This window comes from Sphaeramia orbicularis, chromosome 3, assembly GCF_902148855.1.
Source record: "Sphaeramia orbicularis chromosome 3, fSphaOr1.1, whole genome shotgun sequence".
Lineage (NCBI taxonomy): Eukaryota > Metazoa > Chordata > Actinopteri > Kurtiformes > Apogonidae > Sphaeramia > Sphaeramia orbicularis.
This window is the reverse complement of record NC_043959.1, coordinates 14,385,881-14,393,776: the sequence shown is the minus strand read 5'-3', so window position 1 is coordinate 14,393,776 and position 7,896 is coordinate 14,385,881. Positions and strand designations below refer to the sequence as shown.

At 39.5% G+C, this 7,896-nt stretch overlaps 1 pseudogene; it reads right to left on the bottom strand.

Moving 5' to 3' along the window:
- The window catches only part of LOC115413225 (monoacylglycerol lipase ABHD2-like), a 40,129-nt pseudogene that overhangs the window by 29,344 nt on the left and 2,889 nt on the right, over positions 1-7,896 (bottom strand).

Here is a 7,896-nt window from a genome sequence, read left to right as displayed (position 1 = left end):
CTGACCTGATTTCTAAATTGTGAATTTCATTTGTTTGCTCATCACTGAAATTGTCAACATGAGGTCCACAAAGGTGCCAGTGCAAATGAAGGAGGCTATTAAGTCATCTGAGAACACAAAAAAAATCTATAATAGATACTGAAAATTTCAAGAGTGGACTAAAATCAACACTTTGGTACATTCCTAAAAGAAGAAATCCACTTGTGAGCTCAGCCACACCAAAGGCTAAAGACTACAGCTAAAGTGGGTGATCACAGAATTCTTCTGTTGGTGAAGAAAACCCCTTTAAAACCATCCAGTTGAGTCAAGAACACACTGGGTAGGACATTATCAAATCCTACAATCTAGAGATGCCTTCATGAATGTAAATACAGAGTTAAGAACAAGATACAAACCACTGTGAACACTCAACAACAGGAAGGCCAGGTGAGAATTTTCCATAAAACATCTAAAGGCCTGTCTACTTCTGGAAAAGGTTCTCTGGACCGTTGGAACCAACCTAAACTTGTACCAGAATTAGCGTAAAGTAGGGAAAAGTACAGACAAGGAAAGTAACAGCTGAAGCCCACCGCATACATACAGTTAATAAATATACATACTGTTTCATAGATGTACATAACTGTTTTCATGGGCAACACATACAGTTAATATTGTTCATAGATATACATACTGTCACATATTGTTGATACTGAAAATTTGCATCTAATCACATTTTGTCCAGTTTTAGTTTTCTCTTTTATTCTATTTAGCTCTGTTCTTATGTTACTTGGTAAAACTGTAACATTTATTTTCTATGATCTTTTTGGTTTTTGTAATTTTATATTCACTTTATTCTTATTTCTGTAGTACTGGTGTTTTGACTGGAATAGCACTTCTAATTTCTTTGTACACACAATGACAATAAAGACTATTCTATTCTATTCTATTCTATTCTATTCTATTCTATTCTATTCTATTCTATTTCAATACTCAACTAGTAATCGACTACTGTAATGACCAATCAGATTATGAACTGCAAAAACAAACAAAACTAAACAAAAATAATAGCACTTATTCATTGCAGCAATAAAATACTTTAGTGTCCGACCTGAATGTCTGAAGGACTGAGGAGGGTTTATTCCATACTGGTCACTTTATTGGAAGATCAGCATTGGTTACTGTCGGCTGTAACCATGGTGACATAACAGAAAGAAAAATGAATGGACAACTTAACTGCTGCTCTCTCTCTATATAAATCCACTCTCTTTTACTGCTCACACCTCTCCCACACAGGCATCACTACACACACCGGCTCCGTCCCCATACCTTTCTCATCCACTCACCTATACACCATAGCCCTCTAAATGTCCCCTTGACTCTCATGAGGATTATGCATTTCCCAAAATGAATAAATAAACACAAGAATTAAAAAGTGACATCTATAGAACATTCAAATCTATTCAGTCAAGTACAATTAAGTACTTTTTTCTTAAAGTTAAAGGACTTGGCCCAAAAGAATAAAAAAACATATTAAAAAAAAAAAAATGACATACAGTAGGTCCACAGCTATCTGACAGTTTAGCTGTCATATCACCTCAACAGTGGAAGCTGAAGCTCCAGACACAGTTTCTTCATATCTGTGCGACATGTGTGGATGCTGCTGATAAGCCTCTGCATAAGAGAATTCTTCTTCTTTAATCATCATTTCCAGTAAACCTGGAAGAAAAAGAAGAAGAAAAAAAAGAAAAAGAAGGAAAAGAAGAAGAAAAAAGAAGAAGCTAGTCAGATAATATTTATAGTCTTGTGTGTCTCTGCTCAGCTGGCGGTTTGATATAAAAGCTCTACAGACACAGAGCAGATTCAACTGTTTATTTGACCACATTTCAGCTACATTCACGACTTATATATAGAGAGCAGAGTGGGATTATTCAAACTAATGTCACAGAATGCTCTGTAATTTATCAATGAAAAACAATTCATATTCATAACAATTCATATGAGTACAAACAATGACATGAGATCACTCATATCTTTATAACCTTGAGTAAACTAAGACCTGTAAATGTTAGTGGTGCCTGGATTCTTAAATTTCACATTTTCAAAAGCACAAAATAATGCAATTCAGTGCTACACCTCATCTAAATGGGTTCCATGTAAAACCATTAGGCCTATACTTAGACCTGGGCTATTCTGGACAAGATGATCTCTTATAAGCTAAGTATTTTTAAAACCTGTATTCTAATTATTAAAATAAAAAGTCACATTCCTGGCTTGTCTCTATACCTAGACTACACCTCTAGAGGTCCAGATGCAAAAACCATAATCCTTAGAGTAATAAATCCAATGTTATATTATCCAAAAGAGACTAAGGCAGTGGTTCCCAACCTTTTTTTTGGCTCTGACCCCATTTTAACATCACAAATTCTAGTGACCCTAGACATTCCAATGGAGACTTTTTTTTTTTTTTTTTTTGCTAAAATTAACTGGTTTTTGATCAGGTAATAGTTTGCTATACTATGTTGCAAATAAATGTTAATTTTAGAGGATATTTAGTCTATATAATGTATATTATTCTGGACGGCGGCAGTAAAGCCAGGTGTAGATGACTGCACAAAGTGAGAATTTGATTTTCCTTGGTCAGGATATGTACAGCTTGGATTACAAGGCTTGAATTTACAAGGCTGACAATTAATACTGAACAAAACAAGAACTCAACTATGAATTATGAAAGAGCTGCAGCATCTGAAACCAACCACAATTAACATTTGACAGATTAAACAGTACCGCAGTGCTTCAGTTTCAGCTTCACAGTTTGTCATGTCTCTCTCAACTCACCATATATCTTTTATTAGTAAGTTATTTTTTAAAATTTTATCAATCGCTCGAATTTCAGGCGACCCCATCTGAATTCCAGGCGACCCCACGTGGGTCCCGACCCCAAGGTTGAAAAACATTGGACTAAGGAGTCTTTCAACCAGTCTGATTACACTTGGTCTACAATTTTTATTAATTATCTGCCTCAGAGATTAAATGTGCTAAATGTATTATATTTTAATCAAATTAATTGGAAAACAAATGACAGAAGTGATGGTTTGCTGATATTTTCAAGGTACATGATAGTATTATTACACATATTTATTGCTTTATATACATTTATGCAATAGATTTAAAACTGTTCCACTGATAGAACCGTAAAGTGAATGTATTGTAATGTACAGACAGTGTTATGAAGAAGATCTGACACTAATATTCCTTTGGAGTTAAACCTATTCTATCATTAATTCTCGAATTTCACATTTGACTCAAGAATGTAGCTGTGAAACTTCAGCCAACCAACATTTAGGACTGGATTTATCTATAGCAGTGACTTTCATGTGTGGTAAAATGTCACTACTTTTCTTCTGGAAGTATTAGAACTTGTATCCCAGTGTTCTAAACAGTTTATTCCACCCACCTTGATGTGGTTCTTGACCACAGTGGGGTCCTCTGCAGCCTCTGGTCCTCCGGGATACGATCTGCTCCCAGATGTCCCTTCAGGTGACAGAGGGACTTATTTTAAGCAGGACACGGCATCTGCTGCCAGCAACTCACTGTTCACAAAACAAAAACCACATGAACACAGACATAAACCACAACCACAAACCAAAAACCACCAAAGGTGAAAGGTTAGAGGTTGTTGTGCCGAATTCTACTCCCTGCCGAAAACTGCTCCCCCTTCCTAAATCAGCCATGAAGAGGACAATGTGCACCAAATTCACCCTGCCACAAGTTTTTCTCCTTTCTGACTGTAGGTATGAAATTAATTGTGAATTATTCAACCTCTTAACACCATTATCGCTGTGTAGCAATTAAGTAAGGAAAAATATTGTAGATATTGAAGTTCTGTTTTTTTTTTAATCTGGTTAATATTAAAGAATGTGCAAACTGTAAGGTATATAAAACTTTCTAAAGTTAAATCTTAGATATACAACACATAAATATATGACAATAAAAGCAGATACTGCTGAAAACTGCATCACCTACGGCTGGGGATGCAGTTTTCGGCAGGGAGCAGAATTCGGCACCAGATATAGCCGAAAACTGCATCCCCATTACAATAAGCTTGCGAAGCTACAGGAGTGAAATGACTTCAGCAGCTCACATTTGGAGCTATTCTGGTGTGACAGGGTGAATTTGGTGTACTTTGTCCTCTTCATAGCTGACTTTGGAAGGGGGGGCTGTTTTCGGCAGCTGCTGTGTGATACAGTTTTCGGCAGGGGAGTAGACTTCAGCACAACAGTTGTAAACGGGCGACGGGGCGCGAGACCGGGTTTAATGAACGAGCTGAGACCTAACTAGGAATTACCGATCACTGCCACTGAATACTGTCGTAAAGAGAGTCACACTCACCTCTTTCTCATGTTTAAGTCCCTCTTTCGGTGTCTGTATTATGTGATGTTGTCTTTAAACAGAAAAAAAACAGTGTAACCTTGTCCAACAGTACAGTCAGTGGAGCTGCACCGCCTACCCCCGTCAGTCCGTTCGGTCACTGTTCAAAATTCGCGTGCAGTGACATTCCGCTCTCTCATTGGCTGTCTGTGGAAGCTTCACATCCGTCTAAGTGTGACGTAACGCGCACGTGATATTCTGTTTATGAGCGCAACAAATTCTTTTTTTTTTTTTTTAATTGAAAATATTTAGGTACACAAGACATATACGGTTTTGAAGAAACACCAAGATATCAAAAATAAAAAGCATTTGAACAAATAAAAGGCGCAAAACAAATCCAAGACGTTATAACACCGTGACTGTGTTTACGTCATACACTAATGTTGTGATGTACCGGAGCGGGTGAAACAAGGCTGTACTGTTCCGAGCTGAACCATTTCAGTACTGTAATCCGGTGAACCTACCTCTGGAAGGGAGAGAACTTCGGCAGTAGGCTGACCAAACAACCTAATCCTCCACAAGGTCAAGACAAGGCAAGTTTATTTCTGTAGCACATTTCATGTACAAGACAAAGTGCTTTACATACACATTAAAAGCATTACAGCAGACGCAATAAAAAGTATAGGCATGAGAAAAACAAACAAAAAATCTGATAAACAGATCAACAGATAAAACAGATAAAACTTTTAGCTTAAAAGGAACAGTGCAGATCTGAACTGATGAATACAAACTCTATTCAAATGCAGCTGAGAAGAGGTGGGTTTTTAAACCTGGATTTAAATAAACTGAGTGTTTCAGCTGATCTGAGGTTTTCTGGGAGTTTGTTCCAGACATGTGGAGCATAGAAGCTGAACGCAGCTTCTCCGTGTCTGGTTCTGACTCTGGGAACTGACAACAGACCGGATCCAGATGACCTGAGGGGTCTGGTGGGTTCATACTGGGTCAGGAGGTCACTGATGTATTTTGGTCCTAAACCATTCAGAGCTTTATAGACCAGCAACAGAACTTTAAAGTCTATCCTCTGATGGACAAGTAGCCAGTGTAAGGACCTTAGAGTTGGACTAATGTGGTCCGCTATTCTGGTCTTAGTGAGGACTCTAGCAGCAGAGTTCTGAATGAGCTGCAGTTGTCTAATGGATTTTTTTTTAACTAGACCTGTAAAGACACTGTTACAATATCAAACCAACTGAAGATGAATGCATGGACTAGTTTTTCCAGGTCCTGCTGAGACATCTGATCTTTTATCCTTGGGATGTTCTTAAGGTGATAGTAGGCTGATTTTGTGACTGCCTTGATGTGTTTTTCAAAATTAGGGTCTGAGTCCATCACTACACCTAGATTTCTGGTGTGGTTGGTGGTTTTTAGATCTATAGACTGAAGCTCTGTGGTGACCTGCAGTCGTTTTTCTTAGGCTCCAAAGACAATTACCTCCGTTTTGTTTTTGGTTCAGCTGAAGAAAGTTGTGGCACATCCAGTCATTAATTTCCTCAATGCATTTACCAAGAGCCTGTAGAGGGCCTTGGTCTCCAGGTGACATTGTGATATAGATCTGTGTGTCATCTACATAGCTATGGTAGCTAATATTGTTGTTCTTTATAACCTGTGCCAGTGGGAGCATGTAGATGTTAAACAGAAGAGGCCCCAGGATGGAGCCTTGGGGAACCCCACATGTAATTCTTAGTCTGCTCAGAAGTAAAGTTACCTAATGACACAAAGTACTTCCTGTTTATGTTTATGTTTACGCATTTGGCAGAGACGCTTTTTTTCCAAAGCGACTTACAGGGGAAAAACCAATTAAATCACTATATCAATCAAAATTTAGTTATATAGCGCCAGATCACAAAAAAAACAGTTATCTCTTGACATTTTATATATAGAGTTGGTCAAAACCAACTCTAAGTCAATTTACAGAAACCCAACAGAATCCTCCAGGAGCAAACACTTGTGACTGGTGACAGTGGCGAGGAAAAACTCCCTTTAAACAGGCAGAACCTCGAGCAGACCCAGACTCCTGGAGGAATGGCCGTCTGCCTTGACCAGTTGGGGTTAAAGAGAGAGGGTAGAGAAGGGGAAAAGAGAGAGCGATAGCGATAGAGACTGGGGGAGAAGGGGGGAGTAGGGGGAGACACATGGAGGCGGTGAGGATAAGTGAGTGGTGATGATGAGGGCAGGGAAGAGGCCGGACCACCGCAGCAGGTCCAGAGATAATCCTGGAAGAATCTGTGGTTATCCTGGGAAAAACCTTATTAGAATATTAAAATGGAATATTTGAAAGTGCTAGGATAGGGGTGCTCTCGGAAGAGCTGGGGTCTTCAGGAGCTTCTGAAGATAGGCAGGGATGACTCTGTTCTTGTAGCACTTGGTAGAAGCGTTCCACCAACGTGGAACGACCCATGACAAGAGCCTGGATTGTCTTGTACAAGGTCTGGGGACCACCAGACTACGTTCCCCAGACGAGCGGAGTGGTCGTGGGGCGACATAAGCTTTTATTAGTGCACCTAAGTAGGTAGGAGCAGACCCACTGAGAATTTTGTAGGCTAGGATTAAAGATTTGAATTTGATGCGGGCAGCTATGGGTAGCCAGTGTAACTCAATGAGTAAGGGGGTGACATGTGCCCGTTTAGGCTGATTGAAGACCAGACGCGCTGCTGCATTCTGGACCATCTATAGTGGTTTGACAACACAAGCTGGGAGGCCCGTTAGAAGAGCATTGCTGTAGTCTAGACGGGAGATAACCATAGTCTGCACCAGGAGCTGGGTGGCCTGTTCGTTAGGTATGGCCTGATCTTTCTTAGGTTGAACAGAGTGAAACGGCATTCCTGTTCTCTAAGTATGTCTTGAACCAGTTTAGTACAGGGCCAGACAGACCCACCCATTCACCAGTTGTTTCAGTAATATAATGTGGTTGACTGTATCAACGCAGCACTGAGGTCCAGTAAAACTAACACTGACATGTTTCCATTGTCTGTGTCGAACAGATGTCGTTCATCACCTTGGTCAGAGCAGTCTCAGTACTGTGGTGCTGTCTAAAACTTGACTGGAAGACATCATAGCAGTTGTGTTAAAAGTCGTTAGCTGGTGAAAAATGGCTTTTTCAATTATCTTACTTAAAAATGGGAGATTGGAGATCGGCCTGTAGTTGTTCATCTGTGTCTTGTCTAGATTGTGTCTTTTTAGCAGAGGTTTAATTCCAGCTGTTTTCAGTGGCTCTGGGAAAACACCTGACATTAAAGACGAGTTCATAATCTGTGACAGATCTGACTCTAAAGTCTTTGAGACCTTTTTAAGAAAACCTGTGGGCAGGATGTCCAAACTGCAGGAGGAGGAGTTCAGCTGACATAAGATGTCCTCCAGAACTTTGCTATTAATGGGATAAAACTGTGTCATGGTGTTTGAACTGGTTTTGGGTGGACATGGTATATGTCCTGAACTTGCTGCTGATGAACCAACTACTTGTCTAATATTTTGGATTTTGTCTGTAAAGAATTT